This window comes from Oryctolagus cuniculus, chromosome 1 (assembly GCF_051225735.1).
Source record: "Oryctolagus cuniculus isolate XC-2025 breed Fujian yellow rabbit chromosome 1, ASM5122573v1, whole genome shotgun sequence".
Lineage (NCBI taxonomy): Eukaryota > Metazoa > Chordata > Mammalia > Lagomorpha > Leporidae > Oryctolagus > Oryctolagus cuniculus.
Window position 1 is genome coordinate 134,075,102 of NC_142867.1, and position 8,104 is coordinate 134,083,205.

At 38.4% G+C, this 8,104-nt stretch overlaps 1 protein-coding gene across 9 annotated transcripts in view; it reads right to left on the reverse strand.

The window, feature by feature from the left end:
* The window catches only part of LOC100353215 (zinc finger protein 717), a 54,156-nt gene that overhangs the window by 14,458 nt on the left and 31,594 nt on the right, over positions 1-8,104 (reverse strand). The gene's annotated exons all lie outside the window — the stretch shown is intronic.

The window sequence follows — 8,104 nt, forward strand, 5'->3', positions numbered from 1 at the left end:
GGACTGACACTATGGCATAGCAGGTAAAGGCATCACCTGCATTGCCAGCATCCCATATGGGTGCCGGTTCAAGTCCCAGCTGTTCCACTTCTGATCCAAATCTCTGCTATGGCCTAGGAAAGCAGTAGAAGATGGCACAAGTCCTTGGGCACTTGCACCCATGTGGGAAGTCCTGAAGAAAGCTCCTGGCTCCTAGCTTTGGATCAGCACAGCTCCAGCCATTGTGGCCATCTGGGGTGTAAACCAGCAGATGGCTCTGCCTCTCCTTCTCTCTGTGTGTACCTTTCAAGTAAAATAAATCTTAAAAAAAAAAAAAAAGGAAGTGAAATTAACTTCAAGATGCAATGACTTTGAACTACCCTTGTCTTGACTGTTGAGGAACTGTTTTTGTGGTTTTTTTTTTGCATGTAAATTACTGAACACTTTACTTATTATAGAGCCATTGTTCTGTATATAAAATTAATCAAAAATGGGTTTGACTGGAGAATGTGACTGGGAATGGGAGAGGTAGGAGGAGAAAGGGTGGGAGAGTGGGCGGGAAGGTGGGTATGGTGGGAAGAATCATTATATTCCTAAAAATGTACCTATGAAATGCATCAATTTTGCATTCCTTAGATAAAGTTTCTTATGGGGGAAATTTTTTTAAAAAATGATAGAGAAGTAAAGAACAATTTTCCCAATGAACACAGATGAAAAACTCCTCAACAAAATTTAGCCAATCAAACCCCACAACACATCAGAAAGGTCATTCACCCAGACCAAGTGGGATTTATTCCTGGGATGCAGGGATGGTTCAACATTCACCAATCAATCAATATGATACATCATGTTAACAAACTGAAGAACTCAAACCATACAATAATCTCAATAGATGCAGAGAAAGCATTTCATAAAATACAACACCCTTTCATGAAGAAAACTCTAAGCAAATTGGGTATAGAAGGAACATTCCTGAAAACAATCAAGGCAAATTATGACAAATCCACAGCCAGCATGTTATTCAATGGGAAAAATTTGGAAGCATTCTTACTGAGATCCAGAACCAGACAAGGATGCCCACTCTCACCACTGTTATTCAATATAGTCCTGGAAGTTTTAGCCAGAGACATTAGGCAAGAAAAAGAAATCAAAGGGATACAATTTGGGAAGGAGGAAGTCAAACTATCCCTATTTGCAGATGATATAATGGATCCAAAAGACTCCATTAAGAAACAATTGAAACTCTTGGAAAAGTTTGGAAAAGTAGCAAAATGTAAAATCAACAAACAAAAATCAACAGTTTTCATATACACAGACAATACCACAGCTGAGAAAGAGCTCCTAAGACTAATCCCATTCAAAATGGCTACCAAAAAAATCAAATACCTTGGAATAAATAAAGATCTCTGCAATGAGAATTAAAAAAAAAAAAAAAAAAACTAAGAAAGGAATAGAAGGTACAAAAAATTAGGAAACTCTTCCATGTTCATGGATTAAAAGAGTCAATATCATCTAATGTTCTCCCAAAAGCAATTTAAATTTAATGCAATACCAATGAAAATTCCAAATACATCCTTCTCAGATTTAGAAAAAAATGATTTTGGAGACCCCCAAATAGCTAAACCAATATTATTCAACAAAAATAAGGCTAGAGGCATCATAATGCCAAATTTCAAGACATACTACAGGGCAGTTATAATCAAAACAGCCTGATACTGGTACAAAAACAGATGCATAGCCAGCAGAACAGAACAGAAATGCCAGAAATCAATCCAAGCATCTACAACTAGCTTATATTTGACAAAGGAGCTAAAACCAATCCATGAAGCAAGGAGAGTCTCTTCAGCAAATGAAGCTGGGAAAACTGGATCTCTACATGCAGAAGCATGAAGCAAGATCTCTACCTTATACCTTTCACCAAAGCTACTCAAAATGGACTAAGCACCTAAATCTATGACCTGACACCATTGAATTATTAGAGAACATTGGGGAAACCCTACAAGATAATGACATAGACAAAGACTTCTTAGAAAAGATCCCAGGGGCACAAGCAATCAAAGCCAAAATAGACAAATGGGACTTCATCAAGTTGAGAAGCTTCTGCACTGCAAAAGAAATGCTCAGGAAAGTTAAGAGGCAACTGACAGAATGGGAGAAATTATTCACAAACTATTCAACTGATAAAGGATTAATAACCAGAATATATAAAGAGATCAAGAAACTCAACAACAAAACAAACAACCCAGTTAAGAGATGGGCAAAGGACTTAAATAGCCATTTTTCAAAAGAGTAAATCAAAATGGCCAGTGGACACATGTAAAAATATTCAGGATTGCTGGCCATCAGAGAAATGCAAATCAAAACCACAATGAGGTTTCCCCTCATCCCAGTTAAAATGGCTTTCATACAGAAATCAACAAACAATAAACGCTGGCAAGAATGTGGGGGAAAAGGTACCTTAATCCACTGTTGGTAAGAATGTAAACCAGCACATTCACCATGTAAGACAGTATGGGGGTACCTCAGAAATCCGAATATAGACCCACCATATGATCCATCCATCCCTCTCCTGGGAATTTACCCAAGGGAAATGAAATCAGCACATGAAACAGCTATCCATGTTTATCGTGGTTCAATTCACAATAGCAAAGACATGGAATCAACCCAAATGCCTAGAAACTGAAAAATGAACAAAGAAATTATGGGATATGTACATCATAGAGTACAATACCACAGTAAAACAAAAATGAAATCTGGTCATTTGCAATAAATTGGATGAAACTAAAACATCATACTTATATGACATATAAATACATCAGTCTCAAAGGGACAAATATCATACATTCTCCCTGACTTGTGATAACTAGTATGGCACCTAAAAGGCAATCTGCAGAAGTGTAACTTTGTTACTAGTGAGGAACAGTTTGGGGTTTTTTTTTCATTCTTTTATTTTATCTTATTTTACTTTTCTTTTTTTTTTAGTAAATATAAATTTCCAAAGTACAGTTTATGGATTACAATGGCTTTCCCCCCCATAACTTCCCTCCCACACGCACCCCGCCCATCTCCCACTCCCTCTCCCATTCCATTCACATCAAGATTATCAATTCTCTTTATATACAGAAGATCGATTCAGTATATATTAAGTAAAGATATCCTTAGTTTGCACCCACACAGAAACACAAAGTGTAAAATACTGTTTCAGTCTAGATATAGCATTACTTCACATTGGACAACACATTAAGGACAGATCCCACATGAGAAGTAAGTACACAATGACTCCTGTTGTTGACTTAACAATTTGACACTCTTGTTTATGGCGTCAGTAATGTCCCTAGGCTCTAGTGATGAGTTGCCAAGGCTATGGAAGCCTTTTGAGTTCGCCAACTTCGGTCTTATTCCGACAGGGCCATAGTCAAAGTGGAAGTTCGCTCCTCCCTTCAGAGAAAGGTACCTCCTTCTTTGATGGCCCCATTCTTTCCACTGGGATCTCACTCACAGAGATCTTTCATTTAGGTCTTTTTTTTTTTTTTTTTTTTTTTTATTCCCCAGAGTGTCTTGGCTTTCCATGCCTAAAATACTCTCATGGGCTCTTCAGCCAGATCCGAATTCCTTAAGGGCTGATTCTGAGGCCAGAGTGCTATTTAGAACATCTGCCATTCTATGAGTCTGCTGTGTATCCCACTTCCCATGTTGGATCGTTCTCTCCATTTTTGATTCTATCAGTTAGTATTAGCAGACACTAGTCTTGTTTGTGTGATCCATTTGACTTAGACCTATCAGTGTGATCAACTGTGAACTGAAATTGATCACTTGGACTAGTGAGGTGGCATTGGTACATGCCACCTTGATGGAATTGTATTGGAATCCTCTGGCACGTTTCTAACTCCACCATTTGGGGCAAGTCCAATTGAGCATGTCCCAAATTGTACATCTCCTCCCTCTCTTGAATTCTTAACATAGAGTTAACCATATGTGTATAAACTTAATAGAAAATAGATTTTAGTTTAAATGTGTGAGAATAATATAGGGATGAAGAAGGGTGGTAGGACTGTGGGTAGGAGGGCAGGCACAAGCTTACATTCAATATCATACTAAAGTTGCAATTGTGAAATGTATGAATTTTGTAACTGTAAAGCAGTATAGTTCTACATACATTACTATGGAATTCTAAGGGTACAGCTTAAAAACTTGTCATGGAACCCCAAATCCTCTTAAGCTGGGTGTTAAAAATAGCATTTTAAGTGTTATAGTGATCATATGGATAGGATTAAGTGTTAAAGTGATCATATAGATAGGATCAAATGTTAAAGCAATCATATAAATAGGACTAAATGTTTTGTAATAATAATAGATAGAATTAAAAAGGAGTGAATGTTCCAAAATGGGAAGCATACAGCCAACTCATAGAATGACAATCACCTGAAGTAGCACTCTGACATTAGAATCAGATCTTAAGGCACTCTGGTCTGGCTGAAAAGCCCAGGGGAGCATTCAGTCATGGAAAGCCAAGACATTGTGGCAAAAAAATGTTCTACATGAAAAACCTCTGTGGGTGAGAACCCAGTGGAAAGCAGCAGCCACCAAAGAAGGATGTACTCTCCTCTGAAGAGAGGAGAGAGCTTCCATTTTGCCTATGATCTTGTCAGAGTACTGAAGGAGTTTGTGGATCCAAAAGGCTTCCATAGCCTAGGCAGCTCCTGTCAAGAGCCTTGGGTCATTACTGACATCATACATAAGAGTTCATTGTTAAAATAAACAAGGTAACTATGTGCTAATTTCCCATGCAGGACCTCTGTCCTGAAAGAGTTATACCATGAGACTTAATAGTAAAACTTGTTCTCGAAGAATAACTTCATTTTAGTGCATTAAGTGGAGGATATTCTTACATCTCATAAGTTATAGTTATGTCTAGGTGCTCACAATAGATGTATTATTCTTGGGTTCTTCTTTAAATTTAATAAGTTTTTTTTTTTTTTTTACAGCAAAATTACCTTTGAGATGTAATGACTTTGAACAGCCCATCCCTGGACTGTTGAGGAACAGTTTTCATGTTTTTCTGCTTTTTTTTTTTTCCTTTTTCTTTCTCAAACAAACTTTTTAACTCTTTACCTAAAATAGAGCTAATCTTCTGTGTATAAAGTTAAATGAAAATAAATCTTAGTAAAAAACAAGAATGGGGGGCCAGCACTGTGGTGTAGCAGGTAAAGCCGCTGCCTACAGTGCCGGCATCCCATATGGGTGCCCGTTCGAGTCCCAACTGCTCCACTTCCAATCCAGTTCTCTGCTCTTGCCTGGGAAAGCAGTGGAAGGCCCAAGTCCTTGGGCCCCTGGACCCACGTGGGAAACCTGGAAGAAACTCCTGGCTTCAGATCGGCTCAGCTCCAGCCATTGTGGCCAATTGGGGAGTGAACCAGCAGATGGAAGACCTCTCTCTCTCTCTCCTCTCTGCCTCTCCTCTAACTCTGACTTTAAAATAAATAAGTCTTTTAAAAAAAAATGGAAACAGGAAAGGGAAGAGGAGTGGTAGGACCATGGGCGGGAGGATAGTTATTGTGGAAAGAATTACTATGTTCCTAAAATTGTATTCACAAAATGCATGCAAATAAATTTTAAAAATAAATGAAAATAAAATATTTATAGGATAGCAAAAAAATAATAATAATAAGGCAAGCATCATCATGTAGCAAGGAAAGCTGCCACCTGCAATGTAAGCAATCCATATAGTCACTGGTTCATGTTCCAGCTATTCTGGTAATGGCCTGAGGAAAGCACTAAAAGATGACCCAAGTACTTAGCCAAATGCTACCAATGTGGGAGATCCAGATGAAGCTCCTGGACCCTGGACTCAGTCTCTCTCATTCGTGCTCATTGTAACCATCTGGGGAGTAAACGAGCAGATGGAAGATCTCTCTGTGACTCTTCCTCTCTCTATATAACAATTTTCAATTAGATCTTAGCAAACCTGCTGATACTAAAAAAAAGTCTTGGGAATCAGACAAATAAATTCTCTGGTGATCAGAAGGTTATGCTTCACATTTCTGTTTATATAAGGTCATTATATTCTTTTGGTTTATATTTTAAGAAACTTATTAGCACATGAAGCCTCATTTAGTGTAATTTTATTATTTCAGAAAATGGGAAATAGGCTCACAGTAATTTTCTGTAGCTTTATGTATATTGTGTATTGTTCAAGATTTTCAAGACGAAATTACTGACAGTAAGTGGAAAAATTTTTATGATTTGCTTTTGGAAGTCACTCATTCCATAAACAGAATAAGGATGAAAAGGAAAGAAATGCTCATGGCAGTCTTCTGAACCAGTCTTCTATTTGAACTGGTGATAGTTTCTGAAGTTGATCTGAAAAATAAACATGCTTTTTAATTAAGTATGGCAAAATAGAAAACACTAGCCAAAAGTTAGGGTACCAGGCATCTACAAATCATGTGACACTACTCAAATCACCTATCTCCTGAAATACAATTTATTTTATCTTTTTAACATACAGAGACCCTGGAAAACCCTTCTTGAGCGACCAGAAGAACTATTAGTATACTAGGAGCAGCAGCATAACCCAGATATTAAGTATATGACAGACTAGGTTTCACAGACCTCAAATGATGGAAATCATGACAGTGCAATGAACTAATGGGCATGTGGTCAGAAGCAGTGTAGATAGTGACTCTCAGAAGTTATCCTTCCATCCCAGGCTACACCCTCAAGACAACTAAAATAAGTAACATTTGCTAGGCCTTTCCTTTCTTTCTAATGGATTCACAACTTTCTTTTGAAGGCTGGTCCAGAACTTCCAATATCACCCAGTCTTTGATAACAGACTAGGTAAGGTAATATCAAATAAATATTGTTCATTTGGTCACCATGACCAATAACTGCTTAGATCATTCAAAACCTAAGATCTTTACATTTCAGTGACTTTTTTTTTTTTTGACAAGCAGAGTCTGCTCTGAGGCCTTAACGCATTGTCTCAGAAAGCATTAAGCGGTATTCTGTCAGAAATGATTCCAATTCATGAAGCTCCCTTCTTCAAATATCTTTTTGTTGTTGTTGTTTATTTTTCTTAAAAACTACTCAATTCCAAAGGAAATGAGACTGTCACCCAGTACCCCAACTCCCATGTTCCTGGAAATTAGGTCTTGTATAAGATTCTATAACTTCTATGAAGTGCAGTAAACCAGAAACTTCAAGATACACCATAAAACCTCACAAATACAACTGCCACCAAGTGTAAGTCAGCCTGCACACACCTCACAATAATTTCTCAGAGAATGTAAGGAAATTTCACTAGTAATACTAATATACTCATGATACAGATGGGTAAACAGTGACAGAGGTGCAACCTATATTCACCCCATACACATTTCAGCTCAAATGGTCTGAACACCCACCTACATCCCATGGCCATTGTGGATGCAGCAGACTGTCTACAAAATTTTAGAACCACCATCTGTACACCTGGAGTCACACACTGGTCTTCTATCATAGCATCACTTTCTGCTAAAAAAAAAAAAAAAATCCTGGAAAGCCTAACTTTATTCATTGTGGGTGACTCTGTGCCTGGCTGGGAGACTGCCTAGCCATGCAGGAGGTTAAGAGGGCATACCATACCATACCCCCTGGGAAAGGCTCTGGTCAGGGGCTCAGCACACTGACAGCCACACATGACCTGATTACTGGCAGGTGGCAAAGACCTCAGGCACATTTCCTCCATTCCCACTTCCTGTTGAAGGGCCTTGTAATTGTCAACTAGGTAAACAGCTTCTGGGTGTGGCCCAGACCCTCAAAGGCCACCTGAAAGACTTTGTAGGCTATGTAACCTTCAAGCTGATTGGGGAAGCATAGAGGCGCCAGCATCTACTTTATCCTATAGAATTAGTGTCGCCAACCTGAACTAGCTACTCCTCTTTGCCTGCCCTTTAAAGCTTGTGCCTGATTGTTGATAAATGGATATGTCCACCAAAACTGTCTCTGGTGCTTCTTGTCAAAGAATGCTGTCATCCCAACAGTATGGGCCTCACAGGATGAGCCCAAAGTTCATTCCTTTTTCAGCTAAAGAACTTGTCTAGCCACATGAGACACCCAAATAATACTTCAATTCCTCATTAAT